Raw genomic sequence first — 23,966 nt, forward strand, 5'->3', positions numbered from 1 at the left:
TGAGTTATAGCATGCTGCCCTTTCACAAAGGAATCACAGCCATACAGAAAGTAGTTCCCTTCAGTGCCAGCGAGTAACATTGTAATGTGTCTTTTTTAGACCAAAAATATATTTGCCTTTAGTCAAGGTTTTTTTTCTTAGATTGATGAATACACAGCAGCTTCCCGAACAACAAATCTTTGCAAAAATCATAGCAAAACAAGATTTGACAAAAAGCTGTAGGACAATGCCAGACCTAATGGCTTTGCCAGTGCTTGTTTCACATTGTCACGTTGAATATTCATCCCACTAAATATAAATTTTTCTACAGAGATTTCGCAGCCCAAGGCCCCCACGTAGATCGATGATATGTCTGACATCCACAACAGGTCCTTCATTTTAAAGTGCTGTGGTGTACAACCTTAGGTTTGGCCTAAAGTGTCACACAATACCTAGAGCGCTTAGGTATTATGACTGCCCTTCAGATAACTAATGTGAGAGGTTTACCCCAGATTTCATTGTGTGCTGAGTGTTTATGGGGCATGAGCTCTGGTTACAACATGCCTTACATCCTGGGGGCAAATTGTGAACTGTGTAAATGCTGTTTGCACAAATGTAACATTTACTCCAGCAAAGCTGGTGATCTCCTTATAAGGGATGAAGTGGAACTTGCCCATATTTTCCCTGTTCCAGCGGGTCCAAACTTATCTCCTCGTTATTTTATGTTTTTTATAATCCAGTTTCATCCATAAATATTTCCTGCATCTAGAGTATAAGGTGTGTCTCCCTGTGCTGTGGCACAGGCAGAGTTAAAAACTGTGGAATCGAATGATCACAAATCGAATTCCCTTCAATGTAAAAGGTTTGTTTCAAGCAGGTACTTTTTTGCCCCAGACTCTGCGCCTGTGTCATAATGATCAAAACCTTTTGTGAAGGCGAACAGGAAATTGACTGAGAGGCCTCCGTTGATGTCTAAAGCATGTGCTTGTCTTTTTTCAGGAGCAGTTTCTGACCTGCTTGAGAAGCACGGTTTCACACTGAACACCAGTGCAGATGGAAGAGAAAGGACTAAGGACCTACGTACAGGAAGGTACTTTAGAAGTTTGCATTGTATGGTATTGTAGCATTTGGGATCACATTCACACTGCTTGACACCATCTGAAAGTAAACCTGCCTTACTGAATAGTAAGATGTTATTTTTCTTTCTGCATGTTCAATGTAGAGTAAAAAAAGAAAGCATTCTCTGAATGTAACAGTTGTTACCAACCCAATTCACATTATATAATCCTAATATTGGACCCAGTCTCTTTATTAAATGAGTAAAAACGTTGGCCTCCTTTATGAGTTTAGTGTGATTCCTGTTTCGGCCTGAAACACTGTTTTGGAAAATCCAAAGGACAAGGAATACAGCATCTCTGCAGCACTCCTACACCCAGACATTTCACGTGGTAAAGGCTGTTGAAATCTGGTGTATGGAAGGGTGGAAAATGGGGTATTATCAAAGGTCATCAAACACTGTATTTCCCAGCACCACAGTAATTACCAATACTTCAGGGGAGTTTCAGGGTACAGTTTGTAATTCTGCCATATTCCTGTATCCCAAATTGCGGATCCCATTGTATTGGTAATTTTGGGAGTGGGAATACCGATGTAGTGTACCCCTGTAACTGGTGGGGATGCAAAGCATATTGAGCTCCTCTCAGGGGACTTTACCTGTGAGTCTCCACCAGAGGAATTCATGCAATGCTTACCAGAATAGTGAAATCGAGGACCGGGAATCCCAGGGGTTCTCTGCCATAGACGTCGATTGTAATAAATATATACTTTTTGAGAAACTTTTTGACAACCTTGACTTTGGAGACGGGCATTGTAAAGTACACCATCTCTTACACATGACTATGTTGCACTTTAATTACCACCTTGTGAGATCAGCCACTTGCAGGGTGTTGACGAGGGTGCATACATTGAAGTGAATCTTCACAGCTGTCCAGTTAGGCCATACTGGATTGGCGATAAAAGATTCCGACACTAAGGCTCTGTGTGTTATTAAAGGTCAAATGACAAATTGAAGCATTGTGAACGTTTGTTTCATGAAATGTCAATGCTAAGGTGTTGTTCGTTTCTGGTTCTTATTTCATGAATTGGACTCTGGCTGCAATTTTAGGGTTGGTGTTAGCCAAAACCTTTTGATTTTACTAAAAGGATATGTATAATGTATTTTCCTAAAGGGGTTTTCTGCCACCTTTCTTGGTCCATTGTTCTGTTGTCATTCATGTCTTGCATACGCACACTATGGCATGCAGCGTGGGGCAGTCGGTCAGCCTACTTCAGCCACTGGCTATTTCAACTTTGAGTGTCTGCATTTTGCTCTGTCACAGCGAGCATACCCACACACAAGGTAGTTCCCTTCAGTGCCAGTGTTTTGCTTGTTTTTGCTGTATAATAACTTTAGTTATGTTTTAGTTTTTAGAACCTGACCTGAAAACAGGCCATATTCCATTCCTTTATTAGTTTTGGTCTCCTGCCAATGCTGTTGTAAATTCCTTTTAGCGTCTCCTTTGTTTATCTGACTGGTGGTATTTCACAGCATAACAGATTGCATCCATTGGAAATATAAGATAGCCTCTTTTTACTATGCATGCAGTATACAAACCGAAAACTTCAATATTATAGATGGGAATTCATAAGCGGACAATTCTTCAGAACACATTTATTCTGGACCTAATTTCACCAGTGGTTCTTCAACAACCGTTGCCCAGAATGAAAACAGGACTTTATTGTGTTTTATTAGTAGCACTTGTTCTGTCTTTCTTTTTTTTCTTTCTTTTTTATATTTCTTTCTTTCTTTCTCGCCTTCTTTCTTTCCTTCCTTTTCACCATTTTTCTTTCTTTCTACTTTCCTTGTCTTATTGCTTTTTTCTTCTTTTGTTCCTTTGTCATTCTACCTCTTTCCATTGTATCCTCCTTTCTTTCATTCTTTATTTCCTTCTTTTGTTTGTGCTTTCTTTCCTTTATTTCCTCTTTCATTCATTCATCCTTTCCTAAATGCTTGTGTTCTTTCCTTTTTTCCTATATCTTCTTTTTTCATTCTTCTCTTTCTTTCTTGCCTTTCTTTCCTGTGTTATTCCCTTCCTGTTTGCCTTCCTTCTGTCTTGCTTTCTTTCCTATTTTCCTTCTTTCTGAGATTTTTTCATTTTTTCCTTTCTTGCATTCTTACCTGCCTTTCCGTTTTCTTTCTTTCCTTCTTTCTCATAGTCTTTCTTTCTATTTCTGTCTCCTTTTTTCCTTCGTTTTCTTCTCTGCTTCCATCATTTCGTTACTTTTTTAGGTCTCGGCCTAGCGTGCACTGCGCAGCAGTGTCGCGCAGCCGAGAATTTATGTTTACAGTATAGGGGGCTTGAACCCGCCCCTCTTCTCCATTGGCTGGCTTCCTAAACGGAGGCCAGCCATTGGAGGAGAGGGGCGTCACTCCGTTCAAGCCCCGTCTTTTTGAGCTAGAGGGGTGTGTTTTTGCTGTACTTTCTCTACCTGACGTCATGGGTAGAGAGCACGCCCCTCATCACAAGGCCTGCACGTGCATGTCGGCTCTCTGATTGGTGTTCCTTATTAACCAATCAGAGGGCCGACCGGCACGTGCAGGCAGCGTGAGCAGACCCGTATCCCTCGCGTGATGTTCACTCGTTAAGGAGCATTCAGTGGTAGACGTGGCGTGGCATGAGGTCGCTTTGATCCGTGAGTCGGGCCTTCTGTCCTTCTGTCTTGAAAGTTGCCTTTTTAGTGGTCAGATAGTTAGATATGCATGTGCAAATGACTTTGAATCAAACCCCCTTCACATTCGCTTCCTATAGTCTCACTATAATATTATGCACTTTATTAATCTAAGGAAAGCCATTTTAATTTTGTGAGGAATCTAAAATCTCTGATACCATTACGCAAGGCATTGTACCAGCAGCTAGTCGGGAAACAGCATCTAAAGCCCTGAAGCACCTAGAAAGCAGAATCGTAACTTCAAGGCGCCCCACGTGTTGCTTCAATCAGTGTGCAGTGTCGCTCGTCTCAGCCACAAGTAACTTAAGGAGGTTCTGAAACATGCAGGTGAGGGTCTTAAAATCTGCAATGCGCTGCCACGTTTAAAACTTTATTGTAGATTTACCAACCCTTCCTTACCTAGAGGCAGGAAGTCCACGGGTGAAGTCCCCAGAGGTGTGCACGCGGGCTCCTACAGTGCACGCAGGCTCCTACAGTGCACGCGGTGCCCCTACTCGTGCATAGGTGTGCCCGCTGTGCTGGTACTTGTGCAGAGGTGTGCACGCTGTGCTGGTACTTGTGCATAGGTGTGCACGCTGTGCCAGGACTCGTGCATAGGTGTGCCCGCGGACTGCTGCAGCTCTGCTGGTGTGTTTGCTGTTTTGGGTCCAGTGCTGCGTTCTGGAGCGCAGCAGGCGGGGGTGCGAGGAAGCAGCGTGCACACATATTTCAAATGTTCCTGTGGTTATAAATAAAGCGGGCCTGCTGTGCCGCAACACGCCGGGGGTCGGCTTTCCAGGCCTTTCCTTATGGCCTCTGCGCGTTAACACTGTCACCGCTGAGGGCGCCGCCGTGGGGGGAGGACGGAAGGAGAGTGTGTGCCTGCTAACTGTGGCACGAGGGAGGCCGGAGGGGGCTGGTCGCTGGCAGAGTCACCAGGCCGAGTCCCACATACCCAGCCGCACACGTACATCCCCTTAATGTCATCTGTGCCCTCTTCCAACCCTAGCATCCTCCCTCCACCACTCGTGCCAGTCACCCCTGTCCTTTCTGTGCCCTCTGCCAACACTAGCATCCGCCACACTCGCCTGGAGCATGGGTGCCAGTAACCTCTGTCCTTTCTGTGCCCTCTGCCAACCTTAACACCCCCCTCCACTCGCTTGTGTGTGTGGGTGGCTCTGTGTGTGTGTGGGTGGCTCTGTAAGTGTGTGTGGGTGGCTCTGTGTGTGGGTGGGTGGCTCTGTGTGTGTGGGTGGTTCTGTGTGTTTGTGAGTGGCTCTGTGTGTGTGTGGGTGGCTCGGTGTGTGTGTGTGTGGGTCTGTGTGTGAGTGGCTCTGTGTGGGTGGCTCTCTGTGGGTGGCTCTGTATGTGTGTGTGGGTGGCTCTGTGTGTGTGGGTGACTCTGTGTGTGTGGGTGGCTCTGTGTGTGTGTGGGTGGCTCGGTGTGTGTGAGGGTGGCTCTGTGTGTGTGTGTGTGTGTGTGTGTGTGTGGGTGGCTCTGTGTAGGTGGCTCTGTATGTGTGTGTGGGTGGCTCTGTGTGTGTGTGGGTGGCTCTGTGTGTGTGGCTCTGTGTGTGTGGGTGGCTCTGTGTATGTGTTGTTGGCTCGGTGTGTGTGGGGGTGGCTGTGTGTGGCTCTGTGTGTGTGGCTCTGTGTGTAGATGGCTCTGTCTCTGTGTGGCTCTGTCTGTGTGTGGGTGGCTCTGTCTGTGTGTGTGGCTCTGTGCGTGTGTAGCTCTGTGGGTAGCTTTTTTGTAGGTGGCTCTGTGTGTGTGGGTGGCTCTGTGTGTGTGTGGGTGGCTCTGTGTGTGTGTGGGTGGCCTTGTGTGTGGGTGGGGGGCTCTGTGTGTGGGTGGGTGGCTCTGTGAGTGTGTGGCTCTGTGTGTGGGTGGGTGGCTCTATGTGAATGACTGTGTGGGTGGCTCTCTATGTGTGGGTGGGTGGCTTTGTGTGTGTGGCTCTGTGAGTGCAAATGCAATAGGTCTCGCATTTGCGAGCCATTAAGCTATTGGCATTGTAAATGACAATGCCATTTATTTATGTTTTAAAAACAAAAACATAAATAAAAATAATGTCATGAGCATTGCCAATAGCTCTAACTTTAACAATGCCAAGACCATTGCATTGTAAATGCTTGTTCTTTACTTCTCTCCTTTTCTTCATTTCTTTTGTTCTTTCTTTCCTTTATTTATCCTCCTTTATTATTCCTTCTTGTCTTCTTTACTTCCTTCTATCTGGCCTTTCATTCCTTCCCTTTTTCTTACTTTTTTTCCTTTCTTCGTTCTTTTCTTCATACTTTTTATTTCCTCCGCTATTTTCTTATTTTGTTTGTCCATTTCTTCTTTACTTTATTTTCTTTCTTTCTTTTCTATATTTATCTTCTTTCTTTTTTTAATTCCTTTTTCTGGACTTCCTTATTCTTTCTTCTGTCCTTCCTTTTTCTACCACTCCTTTCTTTCTCTCTCTCCCTCACTCGGCAGAACGATTGCCATTTTTAGGTTTGTGTTACGCAAAACCTTTTGTTTTGACAAAAATTATGTGTGCGACGTACTTACTTTTAGTTTGTTTTAGTCACAATTCATCCATTCGTCTGTGGTTGTATAATTCACATTTTTGCACTCCCCACTCAAGCATACATCAAGGGGCAATATTCCAGCTATTGGCTGACTTCACTATGAGTTTACTCCAGCAAAGCTGTTGATCTCCTAATAAGGGATGAAGTGGAACTTGCCCATGTTTTCCCTGTTGTATTGTGTCCAAACAAACGTATGTCCTCATTAATTATTTTTTTTATAATCCAGTTTCACCCATAAATGTTTCCTGTGTCTAGAGTATAGGATGTGTCTCCCTGTGCTGTGGCACAGACAGAGTTAAAAACTGTGGAATTGAATGTTCACAAATCGAATTCCCTTCAATGTAAAAAGGTTCTTTCAAGCATGTCTGTCACTTATTTTGTGCCCTGGTCTCTGCGCCAGTGTCATAATGATCAAAACCTTTTGTGAAGGCGAAGAGGAAAGTGATAACACAGACTGAGAGGCCTCCGTTCGCGTCTAAAGCATGTGCATGTCTTTTTTCAGGAGCAGTTTCTGACCTGCTTGAGAAGCACGGTTTCCCACCGAACAGCAGTGCAGGTGGAAGAGAAAGGACTAAGGACCTTCGTACAAAAAGGTACTTTAGATGTCTGCATTGTATCGTATTGTAGCATTTGGGATCACATTCACCCTGCTTGACACCATGTGAAAGTAAACCTGCCTTAGTAAATCGTATAATGTTACCTTTCTTTCTGCATGTTCAATGTAGAGTTAAAAAAAGAAAGCATTCCCTGAATGTAGCAGTTGTTACCAACCCCACTCACATCATATCATTTTAATATGGGACCTAGTCTCTTCGTTAAATGAGTGAACACTTTGGCCTCCTTTATGAGTTCAGTGTGATTCCTGTTTCGGCCTGAAACACTGTTTTGGATAATGCAACGGACGAGGAATACAGCATCTCTGCAGCACTCCTACACCCAGACATTTCACAAGGTAAACGCTGGTGAAATTTGGTGTATGGAAGGGTGGAAATGGGGAATTATCAGAGGTCGTAAAACACTGTATTTCACAGCACCACAGTAATTACCAATTCTTCAGGGGAGTCTCAGGGTACAGTTTGTAATTCTGCGGTATTCCTGTATCCTAAATTGCGGTCCCCATGGTATTGGTAATTTTGGGAGTGGGAATACCGATGTAGTGTCCCCCTGTAACTGGTGGGGATGCAGAGCATATTGAGCTCCTCTCAGGGGACTTTACAGGTGAGTCTCCACCAGAGGAAAGCATGCAATGCTTACCAGAATGGTGAAATCGAGGACCAGGTATCCCAGGGGTTCTCCGCCATAGACTTCGATTGTAATAAATATATTCTTTTTGAGAACCTTTTTGACAACCTTGACTTTGGAGACAGGCATTGTAAAGGACACCGTCTCTTATACATGACTACGTTGCACTTTAATTACCACCTTGTGAGATCAGTCACTTGCAGGGTGTTGACGAGGGTGCATACATTAAAGGGAATCTTCACAGCTGTCCAGTAAGGCCATACTGGATTGGCGATAAAAGATTCCAACAGTAAGGCTCTGTGTGTCATTAAAGGTCAAATTACAAATTGAAGCATTGTGAACGTTTGTTGCATGAAATGTCACTGCTAAGGCGTTGTTTGTTTCTGGTTCTAATTTAATGAATTGGACTCTGGCTGCAATTTTAGGTTTGGTGTTAGCCAAGATCTTTTGATTTTACTAAAAGGATATGTATAATGCATTTACTTAAAGGGTTTTTAGCCACCTTTCTTCGTCCATTGTTCTGTTGTTATTCATATCTTTCTTACGCCCACTACAGCATGCAGCGTGGTGCAGTGGGTCAGCCTACTTCAGCCACTGGATATTTTAACTTTTAGTGTCTGCATTTTGCTCTGTTACAGCGAGCATACCCACACACATGGTAGTTCCCTTCAGTGCCAGTGTTTTGCTTGTTTTTGCTTTATAATGACTTTAGTTATGCTTTAGTTTTTAGAGCCTGACCTGAAAACAGGCCATATTCCATGCTTTATTAGTTCATGTCCCCTGCCAATGCTGTTGTAAATTCCTTTTGGAGTCTCCTTTGTTTATCTGTCTGCTGGTATTTCACAGCATAACTGACTGCATCCACTGAAAACTGTTCTGTAATAAGATAGCCTCATGTTACTATGCATTCAGTGCACAAACCGAAAACTTCAATATTATAGATGGGAATTCATTAGCGGACATTTCTTCAGAATACATTTATTCTGGACTGAATTTCACCAGTGCTTCTTCAACAACTGTTGCCCAGAAAAAAAACAGGCTGGTATTGTGTTTTATTGGCAGCACTTGTTCTTTCTTTCTTTTTTTTCGTTTCTATATTTCTTTCTTGCCTTCTTTCTTTCCTTCCTTTTCACTTTTTTTTTCTTTTTTCTTTCTTTCTGCTTTTCTTCTCTTACTGCTTTTTTTCTTTTTTTGTTTGTCATTCTACCTCTCTTTCCATTGTATCCTTCTTTCTTTCATTCCTTCCTTTGTTTGTTCTTTCTTTCCTTCTTTCCTTTTTTTTCTTTCTTACCTCTATCATTCATTCATTCATTCTTTCCTAAAATCTTGCTTGCTTTCCTTTTTTCCTATATCTTTTTTCTTTCCATTCTTTCTTTCTTGCTTTTCTTTAATTTTTTTTCTGTCCTATTTCCTTCCTTTTTCCTTTCCTTCTTTCTTGCTTTCTTTCCTGCTTTCCTTATTTCTGAGACTTTTTCATTTTTCCTTTCTTGCATTCTTTCCTGCCTTTCTGTTTTCTTTCTTTCCTTCTTTCTCGTAATCTTTCTTTATCTTTCTGTCTCCTCCTTTCCTTCCTTTTCTTCTCTGCTTCCTTCATTTCATTACTTTTTCATTTTCTTCTCTCATTTTCTTCATTCTTTTGTTCTTTCTTTCCTTTGTTTTCCCTCCATTCCTTCTTTCCTTTATTTTTCCTTCCGTTTTTCTTCTTTCCTTCCTTCTATCTGGCCTTTTATTCCTTCCCTTATTCTTGCTTTCCCTCTTTTCTTCGTTCTTTTATCCTTTCTTTTTATTTCCTCTATATATTTTCTTATTTTGTTCCTCCATTTCTTCTTTTCTTTATTTGCTTTCTTTTTTTCAGTTCTATATTTATCTTCTTTCCTTTTTTTCTTTTCCTTCCTTTTTCTTCACTTCCTTGTTCTTTCTTCTTTCCTTCCTTTTTCTACCACTCCTTTCTTTCTCGCTCTCCCTGATTACCTCACTCGGCTGAACGATTGCCATTTTTAGGTTTGTGTTACCCAAATCCTTTTATTTTTACAAAAATGATGTGTTTGACGTAGTTACTTTTAGGGGGTTTTAGCCATATTTCATCCATTTGTCTGTGGATGTATCATTCAAATTTTTCTACAATCCACTCAAGCATAAATCAAGGGGCAATGCTCCAGCTATTGTCTGACTTCACTATGAGTTACAGCATGCTGCCCTTTCACAAAGGAATCACAGCCATACAGAAAGTAGTTCCCTTCAGTGCCAGCGAGTAACATGGTAATGTGTCTTTTTTAGACCAAAAATATATTTGCCTTTAGTCAAGGTTTTTTTTCTTAGATTGATGAATACACAGCAGCTTCCCGAACAACAAATCTTTGCAAAAATCATAGCAAAACAAGATTTGACAAAAAGCTGTAGGACAATGCCACACCTAATGGCTTTGCCAGTGCTTGTTTCACATTGTCACGTTGAATATTCATCCCACTAAATATACATTTTTCTACAGAGATTTCGCAGCCCAAGGCCCCCACGTAGATCGATGATATATCTGACATCCACAACAGGTCCTTCATTTTAAAGTGCTGCGGTGTACAACCTTAGGTTTGGCCTAAAGTGTCACACAATACCTAGAGCGCTTAGGTATTATGACTGCCCTTCAGATAACTAATGTGAGAGGTTTACCCCAGATTTCATTGTGTGCTGAGTGTTTAAGGGGCATGAGCTCCGGTTACAACATGCCTTACATCCTGGGGGCAAATTGTGAACTGTGTAAATGCTGTTTGCACAAATGTAACATTTACTCCAGTAAAGCTGGTGATCTCCTTATAAGGGATGAAGTGGAACTTGCCCATATTTTCCCTGTTCCAGCGGGTCCAAACTTATCTCCTCGTTATTTTATGTTTTTTATAATCCAGTTTCATCCATAAATATTTCCTGCATCTAGAGTATAAGGTGTGTCTCCCTGTGCTGTGGCACAGGCAGAGTTAAAAACTGTGGAATCGAATGATCACAAATCGAATTCCCTTCAATGTAAAAGGTTTGTTTCAAGCAGGTACTTTTTTGCCCCAGACTCTGCGCCTGTGTCATAATGATCAAAACCTTTTGTGAAGGCGAACAGGAAAGTGACTGAGAGGCCTCCGTTGATGTCTAAAGCATGTGCTTGTCTTTTTTCAGGAGCAGTTTCTGACCTGCTTGAGAAGCACGGTTTCACACTGAACAGCAGTGCAGATGGAAGAGAAAGGACTAAGGACCTACGTACAGGAAGGTACTTTAGAAGTTTGCATTGTATGGTATTGTAGCATTTGGGATCACATTCACACTGCTTGACACCATCTGAAAGTAAACCTGCCTTACTGAATAGTAAGATGTTATTTTTCTTTCTGCATGTTCAATGTAGAGTAAAAAAAGAAAGCATTCTCTGAATGTAACAGTTGTTACCAACCCAATTCACATTATATAATCCTAATATTGGACCCAGTCTCTTTATTAAATGAGTAAAAACTTTGGCCTCCTTTATGAGTTTAGTGTGATTCCTGTTTCGGCCTGAAGCACTGTTTTGGAAAATCCAAAGGACAAGGAATACAGCATCTCTGCAGCACTCCTACACACAGACATTTCACGTGGTAAAGGCTATTGAAATCTGGTGTATGGAAGGGTGGAAAATGGGGTATTATCAAAGGTCATCAAACACTGTATTTCCCAGCACCACAGTAATTACCAATACTTCAGGGGAGTTTCAGGGTACAGTTTGTAATTCTGCCATATTCCTGTATCCCAAATTGCGGATCCCATTGTATTGGTAATTTTGGGAGTGGGAATACCGATGTAGTGTACCCCTGTAACTGGTGGGGATGCAAAGCATATTGAGCTCCTCTCAGGGGACTTTACCTGTGAGTCTCCACCAGAGGAATTCATGCAATGCTTACCAGAATGGTGAAATCGAGGACCGGGAATCCCAGGGGTTCTCCGCCATAGACTGCGATTGTAATAAATATATACTTTTTGAGAAACTTTTTGACAACCTTGACTTTGGAGACGGGCATTGTAAAGTACACCATCTCTTACACATGACTATGTTGCACTTTAATTACCACCTTGTGAGATCAGCCACTTGCAGGGTGTTGACGAGGGTGCATACATTGAAGTGAATCTTCACAGCTGTCCAGTTAGGCCATACTGGATTGGCGATAAAAGATTCCGACACTAAGGCTCTGTGTGTTATTAAAGGTCAAATGACAAATTGAAGCATTTGTGAACGTTTGTTTCATGAAATGTCAATGCTAAGGTGTTGTTCGTTTCTGGTTCTTATTTCATGAATTGGACTCTGGCTGCAATTTTAGGGTTGGTGTTAGCCAAAACCTTTTGATTTTACTAAAAGGATATTTATAATGTATTTTCCTAAAGGGGTTTTCTGCCACCTTTCTTGGTCCATTGTTCTGTTGTCATTCATGTCTTGCATACGCACACTATGGCATGCAGCGTGGGGCAGTCGGTCAGCCTACTTCAGCCACTGGCTATTTCAACTTTGAGTGTCTGCATTTTGCTCTGTCACAGCGAGCATACCCACACACAAGGTAGTTCCCTTCAGTGCCAGTGTTTTGCTTGTTTTTGCTGTATAATAACTTTAGTTATGTTTTAGTTTTTAGAACCTGACCTGAAAACAGGCCATATTCCATGCTTTATTAGTTCCGGTCTCCTGCCAATGCTGTTGTAAATTCCTTTTAGCGTCTCCTTTGTTTATCTGACTGGTGGTATTTCACAGCATAACAGATTGCATCCATTGGAAATATAAGATAGCCTCTTTTTACTATGCATGCAGTATACAAACCGAAAAGTTCAATATTATAGATGGGAATTCATAAGCGGACAATTCTTCAGAACACATTTATTCTGGACCTAATTTCACCAGTGGTTCTTCAACAACCGTTGCCCAGAATAAAAACAGGACTTTATTGTGTTTTATTGGTAGCACTTGTTCTGTCTTTCTTTTTTTTCTTTCTTTTTTATATTTCTTTCTTTCTTTCTCGCCTTCTTTCTTTCCTTCCTTTTCAACATTTTTCTTTCTTTCTACTTTCCTTGTCTTATTGCTTTTTTCTTCTTTTGTTCCTTTGTCATTCTACCTCTTTCCATTGTATCCTCCTTTCTTTCATTCTTTATTTCCTTCTTTTGTTTGTGCTTTCTTTCCTTTATTTCCTCTTTCATTCATTCATCCTTTCCTAAATGCTTGTGTGCTTTCCTTTTTTCCTATATCTTCTTTTTTCATTCTTCTCTTTCTTTCTTGCCTTTCTTTCCTGTGTTATTCCCTTCCTGTTTGCCTTCCTTCTGTCTTGCTTTCTTTCCTATTTTCTTTCTTTCTGAGATTTTCCATTTTTTCCTTTCTTGCATTCTTACCTGCCTTTCCGTTTTCTTTCTTTCCTTCTTTATCATAGTCTTTCTTTCTATTTCTGTCTCCTTCTTTCCTTCGTTTTCTTCTCTGCTTCCTTCATTTCGTTACTTTTTTAGGTCTCGGCCTAGCGTGCACTGCGCAGCAGTGTCGCGCAGCCGAGAATTTATGTTTACAGTATAGGGGGCTTGAACCCGCCCCTCTTCTCCATTGGCTGGCTTCCTAAACGGAGGCCAGCCATTGGAGGAGAGGGGCGTCACTCCGTTCAAGCCCTGTCTTTTTGAGCTAGAGGGGTGTGTTTTTGCTGTACTTTCTCTACCTGACGTCATGGGTAGAGAGCACGCCCCTCATCACAAGGCCTGCACGTGCATGTCGGCTCTCTGATTGGTGTTCCTTATTAACCAATCAGAGGGCCGACCGGCACGTGCAGGCAGCGTAAGCAGACCCGTATCCCTCGCGTGATGTTCACTCGTTAAGGAGCATTCAGTGGTAGACGTGGCGTGGCATGAGGTCGCTTTGATCCGTGAGTCGGGCCTTCTGTCCTTCTGTCTTGAAAGTTGCCTTTTTAGTGGTCAGATAGTTAGATATGCATGTGCAAATGACTTTGAATCAAACCCCCTTCACATTCGCTTCCTATAGTCTCACTATAATATTATGCACTTTATTAATCTAAGGAAAGCCATTTTAATTTTGTGAGGAATCTAAAATCTCTGATACCATTACGCAAGGCATTGTACCAGCAGCTAGTCGGGAAACAGCATCTAAAGCCCTGAAGCACCTAGAAAGCAGAATCGTAACTTCAAGGCGCCCCACGTGTTGCTTCAATCAGTGTGCAGTGTCGCTCGTCTCAGCCACAAGTAACTTAAGGAGGTTCTGAAACATGCAGGTGAGGGTCTTAAAATCTGCAATGCGCTGCCACGTTTAAAACTTTATTGTAGATTTACCAACCCTTCCTTACCTAAAGGCAGGAAGTCCACGGGTGAAGTCCCCAGAGGTGTGCACGCGGGCTCCTACAGTGCACGCAGGCTCCTACAGTGCACGCAGGCTCCTACAGTGCACGCGGTGCCCCTACTCGTGCATAGGTGTGCCCGCTGTGCTGGTACTTGTGCAGAGGTGTGCACGCTGTGCTGGTACTTGTGCATAGGTGTGCACGCTGTGCCAGGACTCGTGCATAGGTGTGCCCGCGGACTGCTGCAGCTCTGCTGGTGTGTTTGTTGTTTTGGGTCCAGTGCTGCGTTCTGGAGCGCAGCAGGCGGGGGTGCAAGGAAGCAGCGTGCACACATATTTCAAATGTTCCTGTGGTTATAAATAAAGCGGGGCCTGCTGTGCCGCAACACGCCGGGGCTCGGCTTTCCAGGCCTTTCCTTATGGCCTCTGCGCGTTAACACTGTCACCGCTGAGGGCGCCGCCGTGGGGGGAGGACGGAAGGAGAGTGTGTGCCTGCTAACTGTGGCACGAGGGAGGCCGGAGGGGGCTGGTCGCTGGCAGAGTCACCAGGCCGAGTCCCACATACCCAGCCGCACACGTACATCCCCTTAATGTCATCTGTGCCCTCTTCCAACCCTAGCATCCTCCCTCCACCACTCGTGCCAGTCACCCCTGTCCTTTCTGTGCCCTCTGCCAACACTAGCATCCGCCACACTCGCCTGGAGCATGGGTGCCAGTAACCTCTGTCCTTTCTGTGCCCTCTGCCAACCTTAACACCCCCCTCCACTCGCTTGTGTGTGTGGGTGGCTCTGTGTGTGTGTGGGTGGCTCTGTGTGGGTGGCTCTGTAAGTGTGTGTGGGTGGCTCTGTGTGTGGGTGGGTGGCTCTGTGTGTGTGGGTGGTTCTGTGTGTTTGTGAGTGGCTCTGTGTGTGTGTGGGTGGCTCGGTGTGTGTGTGTGTGGGTCTGTGTGTGAGTGGCTTTGTGTGGGTGGCTCTCTGTGGGTGGCTCTGTATGTGTGTGTGGGTGGCTCTGTGTGTGTGGGTGACTCTGTGTGTGTGTGGGTGGCTCTGTGTGTGTGTGGGTGGCTCCGTGTGTGTGAGGGTGGCTCTGTGTGTGTGTGTGTGTGTGTGGGTGTGTGTGTGTGTGTGTGTGTGGGTGACTCTGTGTGGGTGGCTCTGTATGTGTGTGTGGGTGGCTCTGTGTGTGTGTGGGTAGCTCTGTGTGTGTGGCTCTGTGTGTGTGGGTGGCTCTGTGTATGTGTTGTTGGCTCGGTGTGTGTGTGGGTGGCTGTGTGTGGCTCTGTCTGTGTGTGTGTGGCTCTGTGTGTGTGGCTCTGTGTGTGGATAGCTCTGTCTCTGTGTGGCTCTGTCTGTGTGTGGGTGGCTCTGTCTGTGTGTGTGGCTGTGTGTGTGTGTGGCTCTGTGGGTAGCTTTTTTTGTAGGTGGCTCTGTGTGTGTGGGTGGCTCTGTGTTGGTGTGGGTGGCTATGTGTGTGTGTGGGTGGCCTTGTGTGTGGGTGGGGGGCTCTGTGTGTGGGTGGGTGGCTCTGTGAGTGTGTGGCTCTGTGTGTGGGTGGGTGGCTCTATGTGAATGACTGTGGGTGGCTCTCTATGTGTGGGTGGGTGGCTTTGTGTGTGTGGCTCTGTGAGTGCAAATGCAATAGGTCTCGCATTTGCGAGCCATTAAGCTATTGGCATGGTAAATGACAATGCCATTTATTTATGTTTTAAAAACAAAAACATAAATAAAAATAATGTCATGAGCATTGCCAATAGCTCTAACTTTAACAATGCCGAGACCATTGCATTGTAAATGCTTGTTCTTTACTTCTCTCCTTTTCTTCATTTCTTTTGTTCTTTCTTTCCTTTATTTATCCTCCTTCATTAATCCTTCTTGTCTTCTTTACTTCCTTCTATCTGGCCTTTCATTCCTTCCCTTTTTCTTACTTTTTTTCCTTTCTTCGTTCTTTTCTTCTTCCTTTTGATTTCCTCTGCTATTTTCTTATTTTCTTTGTCCATTTCTTCTTTACTTTATTTTCTTTCTTTCTTTTTTTCATTTCTATATTTATCTTCTTTCTTCTTTTAATTCCTTTTTCTGGACTTCCTTATTCTTTCTTCTGTCCTTCCTTTTTCTACCACTCCTTTCTTTCTCTCTCTCCCTCACTCGGCAGAACGATTGCCATTTTTAGGTTTGTGTTACGCAAAACCTTTTGTTTTTACAAAAATTATGTGTGTGACGTACTTACTTTTAGTTTGTTTTAGTCACAATTCATCCATTCGTGTGTGGTTGTATAATTCACATTTTTCCACTCCCCACTCAAGCATACATCAAGGGGCAATATTCCAGCTATTGGCTGACTTCACTATGAGTTTACTCCAGCAAAGCTGTTGATCTAATAAGGGATGAAGTGGAACTTGCCCATGTTTTCCCTGTTGTATTGTGTCCAAACTTATGTCCTCATTAATTATTTTTTTTATAATCCAGTTTCACCCATAAATGTTTCCTGTGTCTAGAGTATAAGATGTGTCTCCCTGTGCTGTGGCACAGACAGAGTTAAAAACTGTGGAATCGAATGTTCACAAATCGAATTCCCTTCAATGTAAAAAGTTTCTTTCAAGCATGTCTGTCACTTGTTTTGTGCCCTGGTCTCTGCGCCAGTGTCATAATGATCAAAACCTTTTGTGAAGGCGAAGAGGAAAGTGATAACACAGACTGAGAGGCCTCCGTTCGCGTCTAAAGCATGTGCTTGTCTTTTTTCAGGAGCAGTTTCTGACCTGCTTGAGAAGCACGGTTTCCCACCGAACAGCAGTGCAGGTGGAAGAGAAAGGACTAAGGACCTTCGTACAAAAAGGTACTTTAGATGTCTGCATTGTATCGTATTGTAGCATTTGGGATCACATTCACCCTGCTTGACACCATGTGAAAGTAAACCTGCCTTAGTAAATCGTATAACGTTACCTTTCTTTCTGCATGTTCAATGTAGAGTTAAATAAAAAAAGCATTCCCTGAATGTAGCAGTTGTTACCAACCCCACTCACATCATATCATTTTAATATGGGACCTAGTTTCTTCGTTAAATGAGTGAACACTTTGGCCTCCTTTATGAGTTCAGTGTGATTCCTGTTTCGGCCTGAAACACTGTTTTGGATAATGCAAGGGACGAGGAATACAGCATCTCTGCAGCACTCCTACACCCAGACATTTCACGAGGTAAACGCTGGTGAAATTTGGTGTATGGAAGGGTGGAAATGGGGAATTATCAGAGGTCGTAAAATACTATATTTCACAGCACCACAGTAATTACCAATTCTTCAGGGGAGTCTCAGGGTACAGTTTGTAATTCTGCGGTATTCCTGTATCCTAAATTGCGGTCCCCATGGTATTGGTAATTTTGGGAGTGGGAATACCGATGTAGTGTCCCCCTGTAACTGGTGGGGATGCAAAGCATATTGAGCTCCTCTCAGGGGACTTTACAGGTGAGTCTCCACCAGAGGAAAGCATGCAATGCTTACCAGAATGGTGAAATCGAGGACCGGGTATCCCAGGGGTTCTCCGCCATAGACTTCGATTGTAATAAATATATTCTTTTTGAGAACCTTTTTGACAACCTTGACTTTGGAGACAGGCATTGTAAAGGACACCGTCTCTTATACATGACTACGTTGCACTTTAATTACCACCTTGTGAGATCAGTCACTTGCAGGGTGTTGACGAGGGTGCATACATTAAAGGGAATCTTCACAGCTGTCCAGTAAGGCCATACTGGATTGGCGATAAAAGATTCCAACAGTAAGGCTCTGTGTGTCATTAAAGGTCAAATGGCAAATTGAAGCATTGTGAACGTTTGTTGCATGAAATGTCACTGCTAAGGCGTTGTTTGTTTCTGGTTCTAATTTAATGAATTGGACTCTGGCTGCAATTTTAGGTTTGGTGTTAGCCAAGATCTTTTGATTTTACTAAAAGGATATGTATAATGCATTTACTTAAGGGGGTTTTAGCCACCTTTCTTCGTCCATTGTTCTGTTGTTATTCATATCTTTCTTACGCCCACTACAGCATGCAGCGTGGTGCAGTGGGTCAGCCTACTTCAGCCACTGGATATTTTAACTTTTAGTGTCTGCATTTTGCTCTGTTACAGCGAGCATACCCACACACATGGTAGTTCCCTTCAGTGCCAGTGTTTTGCTTGTTTTTGCTTTATAATGACTTTAGTTATGCTTTAGTTTTTAGAGCCTGACCTGAAAACAGGCCATATTCCATGCTTTATTAGTTCATGTTCCCTGCCAATGCTGTTGTAAATTCCTTTTGGAGTCTCCTTTGTTTATCTGTCTGCTGGTATTTCACAGCATAACTGACTGCATCCACTGAAAACTGTTCTGTAATAAGATAGCCTCATGTTACTATGCATTCAGTGCACAAACCGAAAACTTCAATATTATAGATGGGAATTCATTAGCGGACAAGACGCCGAGACGGGATCCTCAAACACTCGATTTCGGTCTCTCTACTTTTTTGAGCACTAGCTGAGTCTGACGCGCCACCGGTAGGACTCGCAGGCTCCCTGTTTTAAAGTCAGCATATATAAGCCCCTTCTTTAACCCAAGCGCACAGATGATAACCATCTTCATTCAGAAATGTAATATGCTATACTTCTCCACCTAGTTTGCGACCCCTGACGAAGGGGCTCGTGCCCCGAAATGCATTGGGTGGATATCAAATATATTGTCATTGTGATGTATAACACATAATTAACTACAGTTTTGTATATGTTGATTAATCAATATGCGCTTCCAACAAATGTAACATGGATATAAATGTTATGCTGATTTAAGTTGACTTACTGATGAAACTTTAAATAAATGTATTAACGTTCAAATTGTACATTGAGTAGTGCGTGCTGGTGTCCTGGTTCTCAACCAGGCCTAAAATACTTCACAAGTCATAGTTTGCAGGCTATATACCAACACAGCACACATACCGATTTAATGCTCTAAAACTGATCTAAAAGAGTGCAGTTGCCCTTCCAAATTCATTTGCTGGTATTTCACAGCATAACAGACTGCATCCACTGAAAACTGTTCTGTAATAAGATAGCCTCATGTTACTATGCATTCAGTGCACAAACCGAAAACTTCAATATTATAGATGGGAATTCATTAGCGGACATTTCTTCAGAATACATTTATTCTGGACTTAATTTCACCAGTGCTTCTTCAACAACTGTTGCCCAGAAAGAAAACAGGATGGTTTTGTGTTTTATTGGCAGCACTTGTTCTTTCTTTCTTTTTTTTGTTTCTATATTTCTTTCTTGCCTTCTTTCTTTCCTTCCTTTTCACTTTTTTTTTTCTTTTTTCTTTCTTTCTGCTTTTCTTCTCTTACTGCTTTTTTTCTTTTTTTGTTTGTCATTCTACCTCTCTTTCCATTGTATTCTTCTTTCTTTCATTCCTTCTTTTGTTTGTGCTTTCTTTCTTTCCTTCTTTCCTTTCTTTTCTTTCTTACCTCTATCATTCATTCATTCATTCTTTCATAAAATCTTGCTTGCTTTCCTTTTTTCCTATATCTTTTTTCTTTCCATTCTTTCTTTCTTGCTTTTCTTTAAAAAATTTTCTGTCCTATTTCCTTCCTTTTTCCTTTCCTTCTTTTTGCTTTCTTTCCTGCTTTCCTTATTTCTGAGACTTTTTCATTTTTCCTTTCTTGCATTCTTTCCTGCCTTTCTGTTTTCTTTCTTTCCTTCTATCTCGTAATCTTTCTTTATCTTTCTGTCTCCTCCTTTCCTTCCTTTTCTTCTCTGCTTCCTTCATTTCATTACTTTTTTATTTTCTTCTCTCATTTTCTTCATTCTTTTGTTCTTTCTTTCCTTTATTTTCCCTCCATTCCTTCTTTCCTTTATTTTTCCTTCCGTTTTTCTTCTTTCCTTCCTTCTATCTGGCCTTTTATTCCTTCCCTTATTCTTGCTTTCCCTCTTTTCTTCGTTCTTTTATCCTTTCTTTTTATTTCCTCTATATATTTTCTTATTTTGTTCCTCCATTTCTTCTTTTCTTTATTTGCTTTCTTTTTTTCAGTTCTATATTTATCTTCTTTCCTTTTTTTCTTTTCCTTCCTTTTTCTTCACTTCCTTGTTCTTTCTTCTTTCCTTCCTTTTTCTACCACTCCTTTCTTTCTCGCTCTGCCTGATTACCTCACTCGGCTGAACGATTGCCATTTTTAGGTTTGTGTTACCCAAATCCTTTTATTTTTACAAAAATGATGTGTTTGACGTAGTTACTTTTAGGGAGTTTTAGCCATATTTCATCCATTTGTCTGTGGATGTATCATTCAAATTTTTCTACAATCCACTCAAGCATAAATCAAGGGGCAATGCTCCAGCTATTGTCTGACTTCACTATGAGTTACAGCATGCTGCCCTTTCACAAAGGAATCACAGCCATACAGAAAGTAGTTCCCTTCAATGCCAGCGAGTAACATGGTAATGTGTCTTTTTTAGACCAAAAATATATTTGCCTTTAGTCAAGGTTTTTTTTCTTAGATTGATTAATACACAGCAGCTTCCCGAACAACAAATCTTTGCAAAAATCATAGCAAAACAAGATTTGACAAAAAGCTGTAGGACAATGCCAGACCTAATGGCTTTGCCAGTGCTTGTTTCACATTGTCACGTTGAATATTCATCCCACTAAATATACATTTTTCTACAGAGATTTCGCAGCCCAAGGCCCCCACGTATATCGATGATATGTCTGACATCCACAACAGGTCCTTCATTTTAAAGTGCTGCGGTGTACAACCTTAGGTTTGGCCTAAAGTGTCACACAATACCTAGAGCGCTTAGGTATTATGACTGCCCTTCAGATAACTAATGTGAGAGGTTTACCCCAGATTTCATTGTGTGCTGAGTGTTTATGGGGCATGAGCTCCGGTTACAACATGCCTTACATCCTGGGGGCAAATTGTGAACTGTGTAAATGCTGTTTGCACAAATGTAACATTTACTCCAGCAAAGCTGGTGATCTCCTTATAAGGGATGAAGTGGAACTTGCCCATATTTTCCCTGTTCCAGCGGGTCCAAACTTATCTCCTCGTTAATTTATGTTTTTTATAATCCAGTTTCATCCATAAATATTTCCTGCATTTAGAGTATAAGGTGTGTCTCCCTGTGCTGTGGCACAGGCAGAGTTAAAAACTGTGGAATCGAATGATCACCAATCGAATTCCCTTCAATGTAAAAGGTTTGTTTCAAGCAGGTACTTTTTTGCCCCAGACTCTGCGCCTGTGTCATAATGATCAAAACCTTTTGTGAAGGCGAACAGGAAATTGACTGAGAGGCCTCCGTTCACGTCTAAAGCATGTGCTTGTCTTTTTTCAGGAGCAGTTTCTGACCTGCTTGAGAAGCACGGTTTCACACTGAACAGCAGTGCAGATGGAAGAGAAAGGACTAAGGACCTACGTACAGGAAGGTACTTTAGAAGTTTGCATTGTATGGTATTGTAGCATTTGGGATCACATTCACACTGCTTGACACCATCTGAAAGTAAACCTGCCTTACTGAATAGTAAGATGTTATTTTTCTTTCTGCATGTTCAATGTAGAGTAAAAAAAGAAAGCATTCTCTGAATGTAACAGTTGTTACCAACCCAATTCACATTATATAATCCTAATATTGGACCCAGTCTCTTTATTAAATGAGTAAAAACGTTGGCCTCCTTTATGAGTTTAGTGTGATTCCTGTTTCGGCCTGAAACACTGTTTTGGAAAATCCAAAGGACAAGGAATACAGCATCTCTGCAGCACTCCTACACCCAGACATTTCACGTGGTAAAGGCTGTTGAAATCTGGTGTATGGAAGGGTGGAAAATGGGGTATTATCAAAGGTCATCAAACACTGTATTTCCCAGCACCACAGTAATTACCAATACTTCAAGGGAGTTTCAGTGTACAGTTTGTAATTCTGCCATATTCCTGTATCCCAAATTGCGGATCCCATTGTATTGGTAATTTTGGGAGTGGGAATACCGATGTAGTGTACCCCTGTAACTGGTGGGGATGCAAAGCATATTGAGCTCCTCTCAGGGGACTTTACCGGTGAGTCTCCACCAGAGGAATTCATGCAATGCTTACCAGAATGGTGAAATCGAGGACCGGGAATCCCAGGGGTTCTCCGCCATAGACTTCGATTGTAATAAATATATACTTTTTGAGAACCTTTTTGACAACCTTGACTTTGGAGACGGGCATTGTAAAGTACACCATCTCTTACACATGACTACGTTGCACTTTAATTACCACCTTGTGAGATCAGCCACTTGCAGGGTGTTGACGAGGGTGCATACATTGAAGTGAATCTTCACAGCTGTCCGGTAAGGCCATACTGGATTGGCGATAAAATATTCCGACACTAAGGCTCTGTGTGTTATTAAAGGTCAAATGACAAATTGAAGCATTGTGAACGTTTGTTTCATGAAATGTCAAAGCTAAGGTGTTGTTCGTTTCTGGTCCTTTTTTCATGAATTGGACTCTGGCTGCAATTTTAGGGTTGGTGTTAGCCAAAACCTTTTCATTTTACTAAAAGGATATGTATAATGTATTTTCCTAAAGAGGTTTTCTGCCACCTTTCTTGGTCCATTGTTCTGTTGTCATTCATGTCTTGCATACCCACACTATGGCATGCAGCGTGGGGCAGTCGGTCAGCCTACTTCAGCCACTGGCTATTTCAACTTTGAGTGTCTGCATTTTGCTCTGTCACAGCGAGCATACCCACACACAAGGTAGTTCCCTTCAGTGCCAGTGTTTTGCTTGTTTTTGCTGTATAATAACTTTAGGTATGTTTTAGTTTTTAGAACCTGACCTGAAAACAGGCCATATTCCATGCTTTATTAGTTCCGGTCTCCTGCCAATGCTGTTGTAAATTCCTTTTAGCGTCTCCTTTGTTTATCTGACTGGTGGTATTTCACAGCATAACAGATTGCATCCATTGGAAATATAAGATAGCCTCTTTTTACTATGCATGCAGTATACAAACCGAAAACCTCAATATTATAGATGGGAATTCATAAGCGGACAATTCTTCAGAACACATTTATTCTGGACCTAATTTCACCAGTGGTTCTTCAACAACCGTTGCCCAGAATGAAAACAGGACTTTATTGTGTTTTATTGGTAGCACTTGTTCTGTCTTTCTTTTTTTTCTTTCTTTTTTATATTTCTTTCTTTCTTTCTCGCCTTCTTTCTTTCCTTCCTTTTCACCATTTTTCTTTCTTTCTACTTTCCTTGTCTTATTGCTTTTTTCTTCTTTTGTTCCTTTGTCATTCTACCTCTTTCCATTGTATCCTCCTTTCTTTCATTCTTTATTTCCTTCTTTTGTTTGTGCTTTCTTTCCTTTATTTCCTCTTTCATTCATTCATCCTTTCCTAAATGCTTGTGTGCTTTCCTTTTTTCCTATATCTTCTTTTTTCATTCTTCTCTTTCTTTCTTGCCTTTCTTTCCTGTGTTATTCCCTTCCTGTTTGCCTTCCTTCTGTCTTGCTTTCTTTCCTATTTTCTTTCTTTCTGAGATTTTTTCATTTTTTCCTTTCTTGCATTCTTACCTGCCTTTCCGTTTTCTTTCTTTCCTTCTTTATCATAGTCTTTCTTTCTATTTCTGTCTCCTTCTTTCCTTCGTTTTCTTCTCTGCTTCCTTCATTTCGTTACTTTTTTAGGTCTCGGCCTAGCGTGCACTGCGCAGCAGTGTCGCGCAGCCGAGAATTTATGTTTACAGTATAGGGGGCTTGAACCATTGGAGGAGAGGGGCGTCACTCCGTTCAAGCCCCGTCTTTTTGAGCTAGAGGGGTGTGTTTTTGCTGTACTTTCTCTACCTGACGTCATGGGTAGAGAGCACGCCCCTCATCACAAGGCCTGCACGTGCATGTCGGCTCTCTGATTGGTGTTCCTTATTAACCAATCAGAGGGCCGACCGGCACGTGCAGGCAGCGTGAGCAGACCCGTATCCCTCACGTGATGTTCACTCGTTAAGGAGCATTCAGTGGTAGACGTGGCGTGGCATGAGGTCGCTTTGATCTGTGAGTCGGGCCTTCTGTCCTTCTGTCTTGAAAGTTGCCTTTTTAGTGGTCAGATAGTTAGATATGCATGTGCAAATGACTT

At 42.3% G+C, this 23,966-nt stretch overlaps 1 long non-coding RNA gene across 1 annotated transcript in view; it reads left to right on the top strand.

Annotated features, from left to right (window-relative positions):
- The window catches only part of LOC147691964 (uncharacterized), a 158,979-nt gene that overhangs the window by 11,419 nt on the left and 123,594 nt on the right, over positions 1–23,966 (top strand). The window contains exons 4-8 of the long non-coding RNA XR_015299979.1: positions 979–1,069; positions 6,803–6,893; positions 10,699–10,789; positions 16,594–16,684; positions 21,197–21,287. This is a non-coding gene — a long non-coding RNA (uncharacterized LOC147691964). The remainder of the gene's footprint in view (positions 1–978; positions 1,070–6,802; positions 6,894–10,698; positions 10,790–16,593; positions 16,685–21,196; positions 21,288–23,966) is intronic.

This window comes from Lissotriton vulgaris, chromosome 9 (assembly GCF_964263255.1).
Source record: "Lissotriton vulgaris chromosome 9, aLisVul1.2, whole genome shotgun sequence".
NCBI lineage: Eukaryota > Metazoa > Chordata > Amphibia > Caudata > Salamandridae > Lissotriton > Lissotriton vulgaris.